General features: G+C 36.1%; 1 protein-coding gene across 3 annotated transcripts in view; it reads right to left on the bottom strand.

Moving 5' to 3' along the window:
• Mrtfb (myocardin related transcription factor B) overlaps positions 1–11,420 on the bottom strand; it is a 159,638-nt gene extending 148,218 nt beyond the window's left edge. For 2 of the 3 annotated variants that reach the window (XM_015491071.2, XM_048789527.1), the window contains exon 1: positions 11,358–11,420. The gene's annotated coding sequence lies outside the window, so the exon portion shown is untranslated. The remainder of the gene's footprint in view (positions 1–11,357) is intronic. The other variant, XM_048789526.1, reaches the window with a different exon arrangement.
• Positions 11,421–12,687: the final 1,267 nt, after the last annotated feature.

Here is a 12,687-nt window from a genome sequence, read left to right as displayed (position 1 = left end):
CAACACTTAAATCACATGATGAAAGAATAGCAATGGAAACAGGCCACAGACAGCCTAGAACAGTGACTCTTCTAATTAAAGGTTAAAATAATAAATTTCAATGATAACATGACTGAAGAACTGTATCCTAACAGCTTAGAATTCCAAAATGACAAGTATCTCTCATATCTTGAGTGAACTCAGAACAAAAATTAAAAATTACTTCCACACACAGCAAGTATGGAGTCTGCCAGCTCTAAGAGATCATTCTGGCTTAAAAATATAAAAGGATGTGAAAAGACAGACCCCAAATGATTTTTTTTAAATACCAATAACAAATAGGAAGTTTTAAGTAAATTCTTTAACAGCTGGTATCAAAGATAACACTCTGTAACAGCATATTCTTCATTACTGAGCTCAGCTAACTGGACCAAGAATGGAAATTACTATATCTTATAGAAGATACAAGCTTAATTATTCATCACAAATAAAACCATCCATAGCTCTGCTACAATATACAAGACATTTTACAGCTTAGCAAGGGCATCCATTTGAAAACCTTCCACTATCTTTTTCCCTTGCAATGATACTACCCTTTTAAGGTTGTTTCTCCAAAAGAACCCAACATCTGCTCCATTTGTGTACAATGAATTGAAGCGTTTTCTACTGTCATGTATAACTGATTAGAACTAATGAATAACTAAAAAAAAAGAAGAAGAAGAAGAAGAACCCAACAAACTCATGCTAGGTACATAAAAATCTATAAAAATCACTTGTTAGCAATAACTGTGGATGGCATGTGCTTCAGATTCCCTTAGAAAGTTACTCTTCTTCTAAATTTTTTTCAGGTTGTTCAGAACTGTCATGTTTTGTGTTCTCAAAGGTACAATTTTGCTAAACAATAAGCTTTTAGTGAATTTTGACTGACATGATTCCTCTGCCCGTGTTCCGAACACATCATACCCAAATTCATATCTATATTAAATACCACTAATCCCGAGTGTTCAGTAACCATGGAATCCAGACCACGAGTTCTGCAAGCACAATATCCAAGTATTCTCATCTTCACTGAGAAGCAATATCCTCTAAACAAAAGATGAAACCAACAATAGTATTCAGTTATTGAATCTTCTATTTATTAATTTTTAGAGTTTTACAAATGAAAATGGTTTGCTTTAGGTAAATTGGTGATAAAAAGCACAGACATTTAACAGCTTATAGTTAAAATTATGAAACTTTACATCTCACCTCTGATACTGATTTTAATTAAAATTGTGAAATAACACCTGCTATAGCTTGAGTTCCATTGAAGCTCAGAGCCAATTTCTGGTTCCTCATGATACCTCCACTGTCAATTACTGCCCTCCTGTTGCATTTTACTTTGAAGAAAAACACTGTTTTGTGGACTAAGATCTACTTATAATTTGTAATGTGCTTGGCACTGTGCTTACCAGTTTATATGCAGCAGCTCTGCTCATCCTCACAACAATGTATGATGGAGAATATTATAGATAGGTAGAGTGTCACTGACCTTAAATAATGTGTCCAAGGTCACTGAGCCACTTCCGATTACTAACAGCACAGAGTATATCCTGAACCTTTTATCAAGAGGGACCCAAATGGGACCACACCTGCCAGAGAATATGGGTTCACCCCACTATGAGCATCTCCCATTTAATCTCAGTATAGTTATTTTTCTCTAATTCACCTTAATCTGACCATCTGCCTCAGCATGGAGGAGAAACAACATAGTGGCAGAGCTGGGTGTGTGCAACAATTTATCTTCCAAGTTTTGGCTTTCAGCTAGCCTTTACTGTCATATCTTGCAAAGTCAGGCAAAATCAAGATCTCTTTAGTAAAATGACATCTATGGAGTGGCCTTACCAGCAGTGCTATTATTAATCCTGACCATGTTTGAAGTGACTTTAAATAGTCAAAACAATTCTGATATTAAATGTAGCAGTGTTTATCACATAAGCAAATGATTCATTGTCAAGTTATAACAAATATGATATATAAATGAGTAATTTATCCTTCATTCCTCCAAAAACGACTTTGTATTTCATTAATGAAAATACAGAACAATGATTTGTTTGTGGAACTAGGTATCAAATCCCAGGCCTCACACATGTGAGGCAAGCCACATCCCTAGCCCAGAATGTTGGTTTTTGAATGATCCTGTTGGAGTAACAGTGTAGTGCCAGTCCAGCCTTCCACTGTCCTCTGACCAAAATCCCTATTTAACTGCTACACACTATGACATTTCATGGATAACATCCAGAAAAGAAGTTTACAAAAACCACATAACTTCCACCCTTTTAGAACTGCTGTACACTATTTTGTTCTCATTGAGATGCAGAAAGAAATTTAAATTCAGACTTCACTAACATAGGAGCAAGAACCAGTTAAACAGCATCTACTGTTCTTTGTCCATTAAGAAAGATTGGTCAGCCAGGTCGCTGGCACACGCCTGTAATCCCAGTGGCTCATAAACCTGAAGCAGGAGGATTGCAAGTTCAAACCCAGCCTTAGCAATTCAGTGAGGCTCCAAGCAACTTAACGAAACTCTGTCTCAAGAAAAAAAGAAAAAAGGGTTGGGGATGTGGCTCAGTGGTTGAGCATCCTGGGCTCAATTCCTGGTACAAAAAAAAAAAAGTCAGAAAACAGAAAAACGGAATAAGCTGCATTGTATAAAATGAATTTTAATTACTTTTTCTAGAAGCTGATAAGAGTACCTCTGGAAACCCATGCTCTTTAATTTCAGCTCTGTAACAGATTTTAAAAGTGATAAAATGTGTAGGGGTCTAGGACCTTGGTTCAGAAAATTTCCATGTAATTATTTAACTGACATACAAAATTCAGACTCATGATTTTGATCTCATCATTAAAATCTGAAATGTACTGTTTCCCAGACTGAGTAGCTTTGTTCAAATTTAGATCACACAAAGTCTCTATTTTATATTTATTCAAACTATCTGAAAGCATTAATCTACAATTCAAATGAAAGTTAATCTGAGTTATTTTGAATAATCAATTATAGCAATATATCTTACGGTAATTTAAAAAGCTGAGATGCTATAACTTAATTTGAATTCTTAGAAATGTCTATTACAACTTGCTAAAAGACACTGCTGCATCTAAAAGTTCTTAGGCAAAAAAAAAATTAATTAAATTTTTTTAAAAGGCTCACATCTACTGCAGGGAATGGGAAGATTCGAAACAATAAACATAAATGTTAAAAATACATTGGTCTGGTCTGGGATTGTGGCTAAGCGGTAGAGCGCTTGCCTAGCATAAGCGGGACCCGAGTTCGATCCTCAGCACCACATAAAAAAATAAAGGCATTGTGTTGTGTCCATCTACACCTAAAAAATACATATTAAAAAAAATACATTGGTCTTCAATATTCCAGGGTTGTACATGCATGGATTTGACCAACTGCAGATAGAAAATATTTGAAAAAAACATGCTTTTGTTCTGAACATGTACAAACTTTTTGGAGGGTCATTATTCCCTAAGTAATACAACATAACAATTATTTACACCATATTTATACTATACTAGATATAAGTAATCTAGAGATGATGGACAATATTTGGAACAAGGGGCATAAGTTATATGCAAATATTACATTAAGAGTTTAGCATCTGCAGATTTGGGTGTCCATAGGGGGTTCCGAAGCCAATTTCCCATGTACACCAAGGGACAAATATGCAACTTACTACGATATTGTGTTATATGGTTGGGTGGTAGGACAAAAATATTTAGCCTCTAAGTTAATATAATTGTATTTTTGCCTTAAATTTTTAAAAGACACAAACAGCCTCTCCCAAGTAGGAGAGTAATATTACTACTTTATATAAACACAATTATGTTTTTCTGAAATTTAAATAAAAATTATGGCATACTCAAGCTAACAATACTTTGGCTTTACTGAATATGGAGTGAAGACAGAGTTGGAAGCACAGTCATCTCAAAATTAAAGAGTAAAAAAATCAAAGTTGAATTCCATTCTAGACTGGTATTCCAATAGCTATTAAGAGATAGAAATCAGGAGTCAGATTTCAAGATGCCAAGATCTGAAATCTGTAATCATTTTATTTTTAAATTAAAAAAATGGAACTATGTTAACTTCTGCTACTCAGAATACAAAATCTTGATGTCAACTGAATTCTTACTTTTAAGGTGAACTTTCAGTCCTTTCCATTCACAAATTGACCTGATTTATTAAGTTCCCTGCTTTGTATCTCTAGAGTTGATCAAAGCACATTTTCTTAGTACAATCTGTATTGTTCCAAGTGTTTTATAAACATTTTTGTGAGAGTTTACAGGAGTGATCTGAAATCGCTTCCAAGGTTTCATCCTATGAGTCAGTTATTCTTAAAAGGAAATAGAGTTTCTCTGCCTTTATCACTTTCATTTCCCTATCTATCACAAGTCTGATTCTAATCTGTCTCACACACACACACAGAATCACTGGCGGGATTGTCAACAGATAATTACAGGCATTAAATTCTAGGCAGGGCAAAAAGGAAAAAAGAAAACAGGCACAATTTTATTACTTAGACATGAAAATTACAGGTTCACACAACAGCTGAACTTTCATAAATGTCTTTTAGCCAATAAGAATAAATCTCAAGACTTATCAACCACCTAGCTCTACACGGGGCTCCTAAATCTATATTTCCTGATTAAATGACCCATCCAGTGCTTGCTATGCATGGTCACCTGTATGCATTCATTCACAGATGTGCCAAGTACAGTAATGCTAGGCTCTGGAAAGTCACAGCAAAGAAAATAACCAGTCCCTACAGGGGCTTCTTTTTTTTTTTTTCTTCTTTTTTTAAAATTATTTCTTACATACATCACAATAGAGGAGTGCATTACATTCATAATTTTTTTGCATTGCAATTCTTAATACACCTTTATACCACAATTTATCAAATCTCTGTTTGTATATAAGGTATGTTGACACCAAATTCACATCTTCATACATGAATTTTGTATAATGATGACCGTGAAGGAAGTCAACTGAATAGTCACAGAAATGTAACATCTGGACAGTCACATCCCAAACTAAGCTGGTCTAAAAGTGAACTCTGTTTACTTCCTGCATTCTAGTCTACTCACTTGTGAACCTTGTTCTTGCACAGAAACGCTGTCATCACGGGCTACCCAGGCCACAAACTTCTGAGGCATTCTCAACCTTCCCCTTCAGATCTTAACAACTGCCCAAGTCAGCTTGAATTACCAAAGAGGAACAGATGGCTCTGCTCCACAATCCTTCCCCACTTCTGGGAATGTGAGAGATGATGGCAGGGAGCTCCCAGCAAAGCTTCTGCATGAGCAGGGGGCACAAAACCCAAGGCTAAGAGTGCTCTTGGGGGCTGGGTTGTGGCTCAGAGGTAGAGAACTTGCCTAGCATGTGTGAGGCACCAGGTTTGATTCTCAGCACCACATAAAAATAAACAAAATAAAGTTCATCAACAACTAAAAGAATATAAATTTTTTAAAAAAGAGGGTTCTTGGGATTTTAAAAAGCACAGCTAGGAGGAGACAGTCTTTCCTCCCTTTTGTGGGAGAGCCTGAGGATAGCCCCTGCTCTGTCACTTTTAACCCCCCAGGGTCTAAAATCATGCTGGCTTCTGTGGCATTTCATTCCTTTGAAATCTTCAGAAATCTTCCATCTTCAGTAATCCTCCTTTTAACTTATGATGATTGATTGCAGCTAAGCTTCCCGACTTGCACCTTCTAAACATTTCCAGGCTGTGTATCCACCTCTACCATCAGTGCCCTACCTCAGGTCCTCATTGGCTCTCATCTGGACTAGTCCAGCAGCCCCACAAGTCTCCTATCTCTAGTCCTCACAAACCAGCATCTGTGGTACAGTAACAGGAGGGACCATGTTCTCCACACACACACACCCAAATTCATCAATGGCTCTCCGTTATTAAAGAAAGATCTAAATTCCTTAACAGGACTCGCCCAACTCTCTATACAATCTTCTCTCCAGCCAAACAGCTGTTCCTCCTTGACTCACATATTAGTTCTGACTACCCAGAACTGCTTGGGTTTGGGCTGGGGCTCAGATACACACACCCACCACACTGAATTAATTAGTAAGTAGGATGTTTCCATTCTTGAAAACCTGAAGAAATCAAAGAAAAGTGGCTTTCTTCAGGCTTGCTTCTAGGTATCAAAGTCATCACACTGAAGTCTACATTTCATTACATCGATATCGCTAAATATTGCTGTTACAGATAACTGGTGCCAATGTATACAACACACACAGCAGCAAGTGTCTGAAAGGAAGAATCACAGACTATAACAAAAGGTTCTGATCACCCATGCATCTCTGCAGATGGAGCACCAGCATTGACTCCCTGTGAGCTTTCTCACCCAGACAGTGCCCCTCCTCCTCCACTGGTGCCCTCCAATACCCTCTGTAGAAATCTGAAGCCTGGCACATGACCTCTTGTTCCTTAAGGACAGGACCATGTTCCAAGCATCCCTGGTTCTCCAAGCCCAGTCAAGTCCTCAGAATACATTAGACATCTATAAATGTTTATAGAATAATGTGTGCATTCTGAGCTAAGCAGAACATTTTCTGATTTTAAAAAAGTGCACTGAATATCAGGTTAGAAAACTTGGGCTTCTTTCATTAAATGTGATGAAAATATTTGAAAACACAAAGTATTTTTTAATGTCTCTAACCCATTGTGTAGTTAACCAAATGATCATTGTTTCTGTAGAAATTTTTTTAATGGGAGATGTTGAGAAATAAGGTTTTTTTTTTTTTTAACTTATAGAAAATTTGAGAAAATTGCATAAGCAGTCAAAAAACTGGTTAAATTGTACTCCAACAAAAAACCTATTTTCTTCATAAGAAGTGAAAAGACAATTTATAGAATAAGAAAAAAATTATACTTCACATATCTGATAAGAGTACATTTGTGTGTATCCAGAATACATAAGGACTATTACAACTGAACAAGAAAAGGACAGCTCAATTTTAAAATGGGTAAAGAATCTGAATAGGCATTTGTCTCCAAAGATAAACAATGGCTAACAAGTACATGAAGATATTCAATATCATTAGTTATCAGGGAAATGCAAATCAAAACCACAATGAGATGCCACCTCATACCCATTAGGATGACTACTATGGAAAAAATACCATGGCAAAGTGTTGGCAAGGATATAGAGAAATGGAATCTTCAAACATTGCTGATAGGAATGTAAAATGGTAAAGTCACTTTATAAAACAGTCTGGCAGTTCCTCAAGAAGTTAAAACAGAGTTACTTATGGCCCATAAATTTCACTCCTAAGTATCTACCCAAAAGAAAACATAAGTCAATATTTGTACACAAATATTCACAGCAGCATGATCATAAGAACCACAAAGTGCAAGTCACCCAAATATCCATCAACTGATAACTGATATGTATCCATATAACAGAACACTATTCAGCAATAAAAAAAGGAATGAAGTTCTGATATGTGTTACCTCAAAAACAGGCTAAGAAGCCAGACACAAAAGGCCATATATTGAATGATTACATTTATATAACATGTCCAAAACAAGTAAATCCACAAAGAGAGAAAGGAGATTCATAGCTATACGGAGCAAGAGTGAGTAGAGAGTGACTGCTAAAGGTATTCTTTTGAGATGACGAAAGTGTTTCAGAATTAGACAGCAGGACAGGCACACAACTGTGTGAATATACTAAAACTCAGTGAATTGCACTTTTAAGGAGTAACCTTGATGATAATGTGAATTATATATCAATAAAGCTGTTATTTTTGAAAATGGCTGCACAAAGTCATACAGTAACACCTCTGCACAGGGTCTGGTTGAATCACTCTGCCTGTGACAGGATAATCTGTCATAAAAACACACAATCTGTTCAAATGGGGAAATAATCTATGTTCCTACCAATAAATCCCTATTGCAACCAACCATAAAACCAGATCCAAAGTAAAAAGAGCAAAGAACAAAAGGGCATGCAATTCACAATTAGCTGGCAGGTTACAGAATGAAACTAACCAAAGACTACAAAAAGACAAATGTTTATTAGGACTGCCCACTTCTTTTCGATTACACGGATTTAAACAAGTCAAAATCCATTATACTCAAAAGAAAATCTTCCAGCTTCTTTATTAGCACATAGCAAGAAAAAACCAGCATTCTCTTCTATAACCAAATTAACAACCCACAGAAGGTCTGTTTGTACTTGGCAGCATGAACCTTTCATTTCGGAGTGCTGCTAAATTAAACAAGCCTATGTTGTATTGAACACAATGAGCCAGACAACCTGGCATGCTCCTAGACTTCATTAGTTGATGCTGAAGAACATTAGAAATAAAGAGGATAGTATGAATGATGGCGGTGGTGGTGACAGAATAGCGTTATTGTCAGTCTTTTCAACATTTCCATTATCTACAACAATAGAAACATTCTAACAACTTTCTTCTTCTTTTTTCTTTTTCTTTTTTTGTGGAACTGGGGATTGAACCACCCAGGGGTGCACCACCACTGGGCTACATCCCCAGACCTTTTTATTTTAATACAGGGTCTCACTAAGTTGCTGAGGCTGGACTTATACTATGCATCTTCTAGTCACAGCCTCTCAAGTCGATTACAACTTTTTAAGAGTCTACCAACACCCTTCTCTGTATGCATAAGAAAACACTGGACCTTAGAGATACAGAGATCTGAATTCAAGTGATAGTTTGTTTTTGTTTTTAAACCTGCTAGCTACATGCCCAAGGACAAATTTCTCAATTTTACTGAGCCCTTGTTGTTGTGAGAACAAAATGAAGTAATGCACACAAAGAGCACAGCGCAATGCTCAATCCACACCCCACCACAAAAATCCTCACTGTTCACAACTCTTCACAGCAAATACTCATTTCAGAACTTATACTAGAGTGGGGGTAATTAACACTGGCCATCCCTCTACATTGTGGACACCTAAAGATCTATGAAAGTTTCACATTGAATGAATAATCTTCCTCCTTTATCCCCCTCCCACATAGGTTTTTAAAAAAGCTATCAATAAAGTCTCTTTTAAATGTATTAAATCAGGGCATGACACAAAGCATTCATTCACCTAAGAGGTATTTAATAGCACTGAACTGAGAGAGAGAAAAAGAGACATGGAGAGAAACACTCTCTATTAGAAAGAAATGCATATTTTGCAGTGCAATAATTGGTAACCTTTCCATAAAGATTGATGCAATCTGATTATAATTCCCAAGTGTCAGTAATCAGTTCTTAAGGTAAAAGAAAAAGGAAGTCGGGTGGTTTCAAGCACTGAGAAAAGATGTGGGAAGATATCCTTTTCCACTGACAGCAATTAATGTTTGAGTGATGGCTGCTAGAATGTTCAGACTGAAAAACTTTGTTACATTAGAACAGACTGAAATATATCTAAAACAAAACACATGGGGTTTAACATACACAAACACAACCTGCACCTACAGTGTCCTCTCTAAACAAACCAAAGAAGGAAAAGCTTGTGTGAAATTCCAATTGCACTGCTATAGATAAGGTGTGGGGAGGGGGATAGTGGTTTTCAGCCATATTCCTATGCTGGATGTCTATTTAAAAATAGACAGCATCTAGACTCTGTAGTAAATAAAAGGTGCTGGGATCTAATTTACTGGTGAAGTGCCCCTGGGTTCAATCCCCAGTACCAATAAAAAACATGTTATCTCAAAAAGGTACACTTTTTTTTTCCTATTGGATTAGCAAAGATTAAAAAGATTAACAAAACTTGGTGTGAGCAAGGGTTTTGAAAATAGGACTCTCATGGACATTGAGGGGGATAGTTTTTACAGATAACAGTTTAGTCATATTTATCAATATTTAAAATGTATATAATCTTTGACCTGGCAGTTATACCTCTAAGAAGATAAATGAATGAGTATACTATCATCAACATACCATTATTCACAAGAAAGAAAAACAAGTAACAATCTAAATGGTTATCAAAGGAGTGGCTAGATAAAGTATGATGCCTCTAAATGATGGAAAACTAGGCAGCCAGGGCTGGTGTTATAGCTCAGTGGTATAGCACGTGTGAAGAACAGGGTTTGATTCTCAGCACCACATATATAAAGATCTATTGACAACTAAAAACAAATAAATAAATAAATAAAAGAAAACAAAAAAATTGTGCTCTATATGTGTAATAAGGATTGTAATGCATTCCACTGTCATTGTGTATTTAAAAATAAGAAATAAAGAAAAAAAAGAGAAAACAAAACTAGACAGCAAGAAAAATGATCACCCATGATTACACACATCAGTTTCAACTCACAGAGATATATAAAACATACATTAAAAATGACCACATAGCTTCATATATGTAGAGAGACTGCTGTTTATTTAAAGTACTATTTATACTTTCATATCCATCAATAAGTTTCCAAAAGTGTGTTAATGGTGACCATTTCTTTGTGCAGGAGTTGAGGGCTTAGTTTTGTCATTATGTTGTTTTATATGGGTGGAAATTTTTCTAATTATTATAATAAAAAAATCACAACAAACTTTTAAGATAAAGAAGTGCCTCTATATCACCAAAATTACTTCAAATATTTTCAACTTCCTCTTTAAGAGGAAAGAATTCATTGAATGTTGCAAGTAGATGTAATACAGAATCTCCTCAGTACCACACTTTAAAATGATGAGATGACAGAAATTAAAATATTAGATGCAAAGAGATTGAATAATGACGTTTGTCTTTCCCTAACAGCCCACATTACTGGCATCCACCTTACCACTCATAGGTTCTATGAACTCAAACACTCCTAAAACAATATCCCTTTTACATCTTAAAGAAGCAGACAAAAAAAATAATAAAGAATTTTTTGGGCTGGGGATGTGGCTCAAGCTGTAGCGCGCTCGCCTGGCACGCGTGTGGCCCGAGTTGGATCCTCAGCACCACAAACAAACAAAGATGTTGTGTCCGCCGAAAACAAAAAAAAAATAAATATTAAAATTCTCTCTCTCTCTTTAAAAAAAAAAAAAAGAAGAAGTGCCTCTATATCACCAAAATTACTTCAAATATTTTCAACTTCCTCTTTAAGAGGAAAGAATTCATTGAATATTGCAAGTAAATGTAATACAGAATCTCCTTCTCAGAACCACACTTTAAAATGATGAGATAATAGAAATTAAAATATTAGATTCAAAGAGATTGAATAATGATGTTTGTCTTTCCCTAACAGCCCACATTACTGGCATCCACCTTACCACTCATAGGTTCTATGAACTCAAACACTTCTAAAACAATATCCCTTTTACATCTTAAGGAAGCAGACTAAAAAAATAATAAAGAATTTTTAAAATGTAAAATCATAAAACACTTACCACAGTAAAAATATTTAGTTATTGTCCTGTCTTACATTCTTTCTTAGCACCTTGATTATGAACCTGAAAAAAAGAAAAAAAAAAGGCAAAGTAAAGTAAAGATTATTTTCTATCAAACACTTAGAAAGCCTCATGGAGGATGTGAACATCTGAGATCAATCAGAACAAAACAGAAGTTAACAGAACGGGACAATTGGGAAGTAAAGTTGAGCACTACTACAAATCTAACCTACGTAAATGATTGCATTCAGTACACATGTCTGGGGCACCGTGGCAGGCTGAGCACCTGCACCTGGACCCCACCTCTCCTACCTGCCTGTGTGTGACCGAGGGCAAGTCATGTCAGCCCCCCTCTTTGGGCCTGTTCCTCGTATGTATAATAACAATGCCCAACTAGGAAGATTGCTAAGGAATATGAGGGATAATCCACATCAGAGGCTCTAAAATAGTCCTTAAAAACAAACATTCAATTTTTTTTACTGTTATAGCCTCTCATGTAATTAAAAAATCTGTCACTCACCACCTCCATAATATATTTATAAATAAATATATTTATTATATTTATTATTACTATTATTGAAAAGCAGCATAGTCTTTGTATTCTAGAGGCTAATGTGTAATGGGTGAGATGAGCTACCCAGACACGTAAGTCGAAAGTTCAAAGTGAATTCTTCATTCACTTGTTTAACAAACATCTCAATGTGAACTTTGTCAGGTATTCTACTGGGTTCTGGCATTCTTTACTATACAGGACAGAGCCAGTTTCTCTCAAGGAGCGTCCCATCTACCAAGGCTCACACCACAACACAGGAAAGCTGCTGGAAGTGACAGATACTGGTTTTCACTGGGCTGGGGGTAGAACATATCTTAAGTGGCAGAATTAGGTGTGGAAGACTCTGGATGGAAAGGATGGCATCACAGGCACATGGGGCCTTTGGGGAATGCTGAGTAGCACTGTTATTAGGGTGCACCCAAGAGAGGAATAAGCAGGAGGGCTTTGAGGGCAAGACTGTTTCCTATTCTGAAATGTACCGATTACCTTCAAACAGAAAGTTTTAGCTTTAACTTCAACTCCAATATCTTTTTATTGTCTTTCTTTCTCTCTTTAAAAGTGAGAGAAGTACAAGCAGGAAAAAGAACCACCCCCTTGGCACATGGTGGTGGTGGAAGAGACAGTGATGAGTTCCACACGTTTTCTCCTTTAATTTTCCCAACATTCTTATAAAGACAGTATTGTTCTTCTCACAGATTAGGAAACTGAAGTTTGGAGAAGTTAAATAGATTTTAAAGGTATACATTTAATCTGATTTTTATTTTTATTTCTTTTAGG

The sequence above is a fragment of the Marmota marmota genome, unplaced genomic scaffold, assembly GCF_001458135.2.
Source record: "Marmota marmota marmota unplaced genomic scaffold, marMar, whole genome shotgun sequence".
Taxonomy (NCBI): Eukaryota; Metazoa; Chordata; class Mammalia; order Rodentia; family Sciuridae; genus Marmota; species Marmota marmota.
Note: the sequence above shows the minus strand (reverse complement) of the source record. Positions and strands in the feature narration are given on the sequence as shown.